The sequence below is a fragment of the Euprymna scolopes genome, chromosome 4, assembly GCF_053919585.1.
Source record: "Euprymna scolopes isolate OS-2025 chromosome 4, ASM5391958v1, whole genome shotgun sequence".
NCBI lineage: Eukaryota > Metazoa > Mollusca > Cephalopoda > Sepiida > Sepiolidae > Euprymna > Euprymna scolopes.
This window is the reverse complement of record NC_136485.1, coordinates 136,582,628-136,593,224: the sequence shown is the minus strand read 5'-3', so window position 1 is coordinate 136,593,224 and position 10,597 is coordinate 136,582,628.

The following is a 10,597-nucleotide window of genomic DNA, read 5'->3' as shown; positions in this document are numbered from 1 at the left end:
TATTTAAATTATACGATACCCATTTTAGTTTTATTTAAGTGATACTATACCTATTTTAGTTTTATTAAAGTGATACTATACCCATTTTAGTTTTATTTAAGTGATACTATACCCATTTTAGTTTTATTTAAGTGATACGATACCCATTTTAGTTTTATTTAAATGATACGATACCCATTTTAGTTTCATTTAAATGATACGATACCCATTTATGTTTTTTTAAATGATACGATACCCATACTGGTGTAAACCTCTATTTTTGTGTACCTATTTTATCTGTTCTTTAGAGAGATGCGCAAGGTGTACCAGCATAATAGAGAATAGTGTCATTAGCATAGATTGTAACTTTTAGAATACAGAAATAGTTTAAATCCTTTGATGATTTAAAGAGTTTTTTAAAAAAAACTGACTCGCGATGGATGTCAGATTTAAGAACAAAAATCAGTTAAGACACTGAAAAAATTGAAAATAAAGTTGTAAACTGATGTAATTACAATTATAGTATGTAACTTTACATCTCTGTTCATTATTTCAAACAAAGAAACTATTTTAGATAAAATCTCTAGTATTATGAATATATTTAAATAAAAATAATAAAAATGTCTAGCCATTTTTTAAATTTTAAATACAATTAAACTAATATATTTATTCGTTATAATAATGTAAATTATATTAGGAAGCAACACAATTTTATGTCGGCATGCATATATCAAAAGCAGGTGTTTTAGCTACAATTAGTGTTTTGCATGTTTATTTTTGTGGGTGAAGGTATCACAGACAGTCAAAATCTGCAATAATGTAAAAACTTTAATAATCTAATATAATTTCTAAATGCAATTATCTTTAATCTTCCGTAGCAAGAGACACACCAGTCACATGCAAATTAAGAAAAACATGTTTAAAATAATTTTTATATTTATTCCTGGCGTGTGATTAGAGCTGCTTCGATTATTACACTGCGAGTTCAGTTATTATTAGTGACGACAGAATATTATTGTTGTTGTCTTGAGTATATATTCATTAAACTCTTATATGTTTTATATAGACTGGTTTGGTTCACGGTTGATTAACTGTATCTAATAGTGTCGAATATATACTCGAGAGTCAAAAGAATGAAAAGAATATGCTGTTGTCACATCTCTAGTTATTACAAAAAAACTATTTAAACTTTTTACATTTGGATATTATTCATTCAGTAGACTTATGAAAATATAATTTTTCTCGAAGATTAATAAAGATAACACTAACTACACAGAACAAGTTTTTCTTTATTATATCCCAAAAAAATTATGGATATGTTATTGATATTAAATTATTTTCTGATGCTGGTAAATGCAAAACAAAACCTTTAAACATAGGATAATAATGTCCAACAAGTTCTTATTTCATTCTTGTTTTAAGCGAATACGTAATCTGTAATCAAAACAATGTAATACTTTTAGGATAACAGCAAATTGGATTGTCTATATATAACAATATTATAGAAAGTTTAGAAATGGCAGATCAAATAAGCAAGATCTGATAAGAGGGACTAACACTATTCGTTTGCATGTAGCTGTATTGTAGACAGCAAAATAGTGTCCTGTGGTATGCCATTAAACAGGCAAGAAAAATTGTTCATAGAAATTCCATATGGTTGTAAATAAACAAGGGGAATAATAGTTTCGCTGACGTTAGAGAACCCAGACGATTACTTGTTGCGAAGGGTTTGCATAGAGACAGCCAGAGATTTTGCATCTATGAATAACTTAATATAAAAAAAAATCTAACGGATGTTTTAGACGCCGTTTCTGTGTGAAATTGATTGCGTGGTAGAGGAAACATCGTCCCACATCGTTGCGTAGTCGTTTTTGCTTTATTCTCTAAATGCAAGTAAAAGTGATCTAAACTATTTACATAAGGAAGGACAGAAGTACTTACTCTTAAATGGGTAGAACATAGCGGTAAGCGTTGGGTATTTTCTTCTGCTATACCAACATCCTTTCAGCGACATTTGTAGCAGATTTTATGGTGAATATCGTTCGCCTCACTGGACTGGCAGATACCGATGTGTAGAATATGTAATATAATTTCAGCTCATTGGTTGCTGGAAATCCCAGTTCAGATAAATGGTAGGAAAATAAGTGTTATTAAAAGATATTATATAATCTTCCCAATTGTTTGTAATCTGTACTGTCATAGTTCTAGAATTATAGATATGGAAATCTCCTACATAACTTATTTCATATATATATAATAGTGAATGAAATACTTGCAATGCAATGCAAGCACAGTAATGAAAACAGACAAGGAAAAGGATTGGTCCGATTTATTTGAATTATCTTAGCCGTTTATATTCAATGATAGTATGAATAATTTAATAACTTAAATGATACTACTTTATATACACTGTTCGCTAAAACAAAATCGCTAATTATAAAATCTATTACACAATATGAAAAATGCATTATGAATTTCGACAGATGATTTTACAAAGAAACGCAATGAACATCTATACAATGGAAAATACTCTGTGTTCGTGAAATAAAATTATTAACAAAATATTAAGATAAACTCTGTTGTTAAATATAAACGTAATGTAATAGCATAAACTAAATAAATGTAGGAAACATTTGATTAAATAAATAGTACTTAGGCAGAATCATCAGCGTGGTGAAATATTCAATTACTAGGAATGAAATAGGGAAAATTATAAGTGTCCTCATGTTAATTTTTCTTTTCTTTGCTAATACAATTTTTTAAAAAATAAATGCATTCTACGATTTGGAAAAGATATCTAATTACACGTCCTCTTACAAAATAAAACTCGACGCTGTTCTTTATAGTATACTTTTCACGTATTCATAATAATAATAAAGCGCCGTCTAGCGTCTAATGCGCTAGCAAAAGGGGAAGAAAAGTTCCGTTCAAATCAAGTCTGGAATGATCGTACGAGAGTCAAGTACGTCCAAGGATGGCGTACTGTTGTCACATCTGGGCAGGAGCTGCTAGAAGCATGTTATCCTGCATTGGCGTAGTTTAAAACAGACCTTTTAGCCTAATGGGAGTGTGCCCTTTTATCTCCCCTGCAATTTCTTTCCCACAGAAGAGTCGTCGTGAGCTTTTTTTTTTTTCTAGCTTTATCGTTATTTTCATGGCAAGCGCCTGTCTTAGCTCCAATTCAGTGTCCCCTGTCATATTTTATCGAGAAACAATGATCTAGCGTAAATCAGTATCAATAAGTTCTCCCACATTTCATCTGTGCCTAAACCTAAACGTAAATGCCATAAACAGATTCTTTCGCAGAACTCCACGCCTGTTGAAATCTCTTCCGTTTTTCTGCTTTCTAGCTGACTATAATTTAGTCGTCTTCGTGAACAAGTTCTTTAAGGCATCCAATTTACCAAAATTCCACGACGCACAATAATTACGATATTGTCTCATTGACTATTGTACACTTATTAACTTATCGCGTGGCCTCCAGGGATTGAAAAATTGTGACTCCTTTGTAAAAAAAAAGTAATCATTTCACAAATTAATGTAAATAATTTTTAAGTTAATATACATGTAAAATTACGTTAATAAATGTATTTAGCTTCATCTAATCATTCATTGTTCTCACAATCCATATTCAATAGCGTTTATATGTCTCTTAAATCTAACTAAATATTTTGTAAAGCTGTTTAGTATGTTTGTTTATTAAATTATTAATGTAAATAGAAACTGGTCACTATTCTAACTTAATGCAGATACACATAAAATTGTTTATTCAGAGAAAGATTATTTACGACTAATATCTAATGTGTAGATGTTGTAAAAACCATTTCTATCGCAAATGAAATTTGTGCATCAAGTTTTATTAACGATATATTTTTTAAATAGTGTTTTTTATTCGCGATTGGTTTTGTACATATTAATTGGAAGATTTTCTTTGCGACACGTCTAGGAATTTAGTTGAAAATTTAAGAGATAATATATTTTTAAAGGAATAGAGAAGTACAATGTTCTGAAAACATTCATAATTTTGTCAAAAAACTATTGTTTAAACACATTTAGGTAAACACCGTTTAGCTAAATACAAAAAAGATGTTTTGTCCCAGATCTTGAGTTTATTTTATTTAAGAAACTCACGCTGATTTGTTTAAGAAATTATTTGGATTTTTTTTGTTTTAGTTTATTTGTTTTTGGTGTTAATGCAAATTTTTATATGTAAGCCCTTTTTTATGCCTACGCACTTGAAAAGCAATCAGCGGCAATAGTGATTTGTTTATTAAAAAATATGGATGACATGATACTAGTGAGGATATTATAGCCGAAAGTATAGATTGTTTGGATTATGTATCATTATTATTAGAGATTAGTGTTGGCCACACTCACTGGGATGTAATAGGAACAGTTGAGGTGCATCCTTATTGCTATCTACCCGAGGCATATTACTATCGTGTCCTGGGGGTTTGCACTTCTATGTACCTTATATCTTTGTGTTTAGCTAGTTATATTCTGCCTCCTACGCGTATATGTAATCTTAACCTTGTGCAAACTTACTGCAGAGAATCTAAACGTAAACATCATGATAAGGATCTATATAATACAAACGTTTGTAGAGCAATCTTATTGTGTACGACGTGAAATACGTATCATCTCTAGAATTCAGATGAACATAATGCAGATTGTTGTGTTTTAATAATAATAATAATAATAATAATAATAATAATAACAAGCAGGACCCGTGGAAATTCCACGGTAGTTAAAATCTTTTAAAACACATCAGTAAGAAATTCCTTATAAAAATGAACGTATGGAAGCAAGTAGAACAAACAAAGAACTTTAGTTTAAACATTTATTGAAGGTCAATGCGATCGTAACTGATGCTGTTGATATTGTCAGAAAGTGCTGGTGATGATTGAGGCGGTAACAGGGACGTCGATCAGCTGCTTGGAGTGAGAATAGTGGTCAGTCAGCAGGTTCTTGGGAATCAGATTGTGAATTAAAAAAAAACTGTGTGATATTGCTGAAATCGATTTTGTGCAAGTTCTGATGACCCCCCAAGTTATTTAATATTTCAGGATATTTTGGATTACATGTGTAAGTAATGAATAGGTCACAGTAAACTGCCATTGCATCTTGATGAAGCTGTTGCAGATTCCTAGGATTTCCTGTAAATGTAGATGGTAGAATAACCGGTACACCAGAATAACCATCTTCATTCCTTGCTAAATGATCCATTAAGCCAGAATATTGAGCAGCTCTTAGTTGACTTTGATGGCTTTTAATGAAGTTAAATAAGCAACCGTCAACTTTTACATATGCAATAGACTTTTCTATTTATTTTGAATTTTATTCAATGAAGATTTGGAAATTCACAAATATTTTTTAAGTCGAATTATTGATATAGATTTCAATTAATGCATCACAACTTCCTGATAATATGAATAGAACACTTTGAATTTTCTGTACAAACGTTTTTTCCATAAAAACATTGTAATCTGTTATAATATTCAGATTCTTGTGTATTACATGCATAGAAAATGAAGTGTTTCTATAAATCTTACGAAGTACAGTTAAATTTTGATTTTTCGATAATCCAAATGATGTGAGGTGGGTTATACCTATCAAATTTATGTCAATGTTATATAGTTAATTAAGCTGGCTAATTGGCTATAAAGTAAGTTATTCCGAACTTTGATCTAACATTTTAATTTAAAAAAAAAAGCTTAACATTTTCATGTATCTTTTTTTATATTAAGAAAAATGTAAGCATCATGCTGAATTAATAAAATGCCATTCTTAATAAAGGGAGAGTGTTTGACTATTCTAAACCTTTACCTAAATAACCATTTAATGAAAAAAATGTTTGAAATGTTCTTGTATCTTTTTTATAATTTTTGTTAAATAAGAAAAATCAATAAACTTTGATAGCACTATTGTAAGAATCATGCTGAAAGCCATGCTTATTATGGGGAGGGGAGTTAACTATTCTGACACTTCACCTTACAATGTAAAAAAAAATAAGGGAAAATATATGTATAAACAATAAATATTTCTTTAGTTAAATAAAATATACTGTAATTTTAATAAGGAATAAATATTTATTTAAACCATAATTATTGAAACAAAGTATTTTACTGCATAAAAAACGGTTATGGGGAGTAGGGTTAACTATTTTGAACCTTCACCTGAATAGCGATTTAATGAAAAAAAATTTAATGGTCTTGTATCTTTTTTATAATTTGTTTTAAAATAAGAAAAAAAAACTTTGATACCGCTATTGTAAGAATCATGCTGAAAGCCATTCTTAATATGGGGAGGGGGTTAACTATTCTGAAACTTCACCTAACAATGTAATAAAAATAATGGAAAAATTATTCAGTTAAATAAAATATACTGAAAATCTTTAAATAGGAAATAAATATTTCTTTAAATAAAGTAAATCATAAGTAATGAAACAAAGTGTTTTATTTCATATTAAAAAAAATGGTGGTTTCCATTTTTTTTAGTATTTAAATATGTATATCCTGTCAGTGTCTATTAGAAGATGATTAATGCCTGTAAAAGAAGCAAAATAAAACGAACAAAACATAAAAAATAACTATATAAACAACGTGAAGCTGTATAAATGTTACAAAATTACTCGATTCGGCATTAAATAACACGAAAAAGGATTGATATGCTGTAAAACAAAAACAAAACAGAACAAGACGTAAAATATGTTTTGACTGTGTTACTCAGTGTATTTGCGGATGGTGACTTTGGTGATTTATTTAATAAAGTCATTCTTTTGTAACATGTATTTCTAAACATATGGGGTTTCTATTACTGTACACATAGATTCGAAAAAGTTGTCACAAAACAAATATGTAACAAATAAATGTTATCAAAGGCAAGATAAGTTACTTTTCTACCCAGCTGGATATGTTTTTAGTGTTTATATTTAATGTAAAATGTTTATTCAGCTCGAAAAACAGTTTTACAGTGTTTACCGATGTATTGGATAGTTTAAAATAGTAGCAGACTCTCTCTTTGAGGCGATAAGTTTGGAAAAATGAGTTATAAATACAAAAAGAAGACACAATACTGTCAGAAACTCGCTCAATATATGTTACCGTGACATAGGCTGACATATTTTCGGTGGGGTTTTAACAGTAATTTGACTGTTTTTTTATTTATAACTCCTTTTCCTAAACTTACCGTCTCCGAGAGAGAATCGGTCGCCATTTTGAATTTTCCAGTACACCAGTAAACAGTAAACACTGTATGCTTTTCGAGTTGAATAAACTTACATTAAATATAATCACTAAAAACATATCAAGTTGGGTAGAAAAGTGACTTATCTTGCCATTTGATAACATTTATTTGTTCTATATTTGTTTTGTGACAACTTTTTCGAATCTATGTGTACAGTAAAACAAACCCAAACATATTTTTGTTGTGTAAGGCTCACTCAAAATTTAAAAAAAAAGATAAAGTGGCACAGTAAAAAAAAAAAAAAAAAAACGAACTCGTAACGTTAAATATAAAAAATATATTTATTACTGAATAAAATAGAATAAGCGTTCCGTATTACACTACAATAATAAACAGAAGACGTCGTTAAAAATGTAAGTAAAATACTGTACTATTTAAACTGTGGAACGATACCTTCTATGCATAAGTGTTTTTAAAATAATCCGGAACCATAAATAGACAGTTATTTTTTTTTCTTTGTTCGGGAACTGTTGTGGAAATAAAAGGGTTTAATGATTTTTAACTGATAAAAGATTGAACAATAAAAGGAGATAAGTCATATTAATTAATGTTTGCGATGATGATGACGTGACAGCGTACGGACAAGCATATTAATTTATAGATAATAATAATAATAATAATAATAATAATAATAATAATAGTAATAATTCTGATTTCGTTTATGAACGTCCCTCTGGAGAGGGATGCGACTCATTTCCAGAGGATTTCTCTTAATCCCGGCTTCAAACCAGGAGCTGCAAAGATCAAGGGATTTCCTAAGGATGTTGGTGGTACCTATAATTGCAGAGGTTTGAAGGCCGCCTAAAACATCGGGGATTTGTAGTGTTTTCAATTGTCCTTCCAGACGACTTGATAATACTCCTAGTATACCAAATACGACCGGGATTATTTGTGTTTTAACCCCGTGTATACGCCTTATCTCCAAGGCCAATGGAGCATAATTGCTCCACTTCTCATTATCCTTCTCTCTCACATTCCTGTCCCAGGGTACTGAGAAGTCTACAATCTGCCAGTTTTTTGAAACCTTGTCAATGACGGCCAAAGGCGGACGATTATGTTCCAATTGCTTGGTCGTTATGACACTTGTGTCCCACCATACCTCTACTTTGCCATCCTCACTTGTTCTCACTTCATCAGGCACCTCCTCAAACCATTTTCCAGCACACTTCACCCCAACCCTCTTACACACCTCCCAATGTATCCGGAGTCCCATGCGATCGTGTCTTTTGCGGTATTCTCTCTGGGCCAGTCCACTACACGCTGCTGCAAGGTGAGCAATTGAATCTGAGTTCTTACAACAAATCCAGCATTCTGCAGCAAGTTCCTCTCCTATAACTACCTTTTTGAACAATCGTGTTTCTAATGCCTGCCCTTGTGCCGCACAGACAAAAGCTTCAGTACTCTTAACCAGATACCCCGCTCTAAGCCATTGCCATGATCTTTCATCAGCCACTTCTGCTATATCCTGGAAGAACCTTCCATGCATTTTCTTCCTAACCAGTTCCTTTGCCCTTTCTCTATCCAGACGTTTCACATAATCAGCGTTTGTCTCACATACCTCCACTTCATTGGCCACAACCTTAAGCATCCACTCGCCACTTCTAACCACATGCTCCTTCAACGACATCTCCTCGGTTCTAACACAATCTTTTACACTTTTCAATCCTCTCCCACCATCTTTCCTCTTTTGATACAGCCTTGCTACGCTACTTCGAATGTGAAATATACCAAAAATTGCTAAAACTTTTCTTGTTTTGATATCCATGGCATGCAAATCCTTGTCAGACCATTCTAAAATTCCCGCACTGTATCTCAAAACACTGACTGCCCATGAATTTACTGCTTTCATTAGATTTCCTCCATACAGTTTCGACTTTTCAATTAGTTTCACTCTTCTAAGATACTCCTTCCTGACTTTTTCTTTCATTTCTCTGTTCATGATGCCTACACCCTCCAGCAGTCTCAAATACTTATATACTGTATCTTCTATTTCTTTCATACTTTCTCAATTTGGCAGCACTATTCCATTCGAATGAACCTTTACTCCTCTTTTCATAACCAGCACCGCACATTTACTAATCCCAAACTCCATCCCAATGTCTCCTGCGTATGTCCCCACAAGTTCTACCAGTCTCTCCATGTCCTTTTCATTTCTACCGAATATTTTCAAATCATCCATAAACAGTAAATGGTTGAGGCGTCTATCACTAGATCCAAAGTTATACCTCAGTTTTTTCTCTTCGAGGATGCTCCGTGGCATCATTATCATTACAAAAAGAAGTGGCAATAACGAATCTCCTTTAATGCCAACCTGACCTCCTCTCTGTTTGCTGTCAGCACCGTTTTCCATTGAGCCATACTTGTCTCCAAAAGCCCTACCACGTTCTCAGCAACCTTCATCATCAATAGACTTTCACGTATCCATGAATCAGGAACCATGCCATAAGCCTTTCTGTAATCGATCCATGCTACGCTCAGATTTCTCTTCTTCTTCGCATCCTGCATTATTGCTTTATCAATTAGTAGTGACACTTTAGTACCTCTCGAGCCTTTCCGGCACCCCTTTTCTTCGCCAGGAAAAACACCATTACTCTCTAAATGTTCATAAATTTTCCCCGCAAATATTATAGTCAACAGTTTCCACATCAATGGCAGACATCTAATTGGTCTATAATTATTGGCATATGTTCCTTTTACAGGATCTTTGTCTTAGATCCTTCAAATTCTTTCCCATTACTTCCCCTAACCATAGGATTCCATACCTCCTCAGTTGTCTGCCTCCCATCATCGTTAACATTTCCCTTCTGCACTTCCACTCTTTCAGTTCTTTCATCAGAGCTAGTTTCATCAATTTTACTTTCCTTGTTCATTTCATTCCTAACCATCCATTCAATCTTTTCTCTTGCAATCACTGAAAGTAGGTTGTTATTTTTAATTTGCTTTTACTAGGATACCAAACTCGCGACACTTCTAGGTCCCCCTCCTCTCGATTCCCATTCTTCCTTCATTTCTCGGATATATCCACCAGATTTGGTACTTCCACTTCTTACAAAGCATTCCCACAGGCCCCTTCTTTCCTCATCTGTCCATGTATTTTCCTGTTCCAACTCCATTCGTGTCTTGGTAGCCTCTCTGGCAATTCTCACCCCCCCCTATATCCAGCAATATTCTCAGAATTTCGAACAGTTGTATGATGACGACAGAACCCACCCTGTTGACCAGTGGAACACCTATCTTACGTGAGGACATCGCAAGATGTTCTAGCCTCATGTACGTCGTTATTTTCAATATTTTGATTTGATATTCTCCCATAAATGGGGTTAGTGAATTTAAGGTTACACCGCCACCGATAGTTTTATCCAGACATTATCTC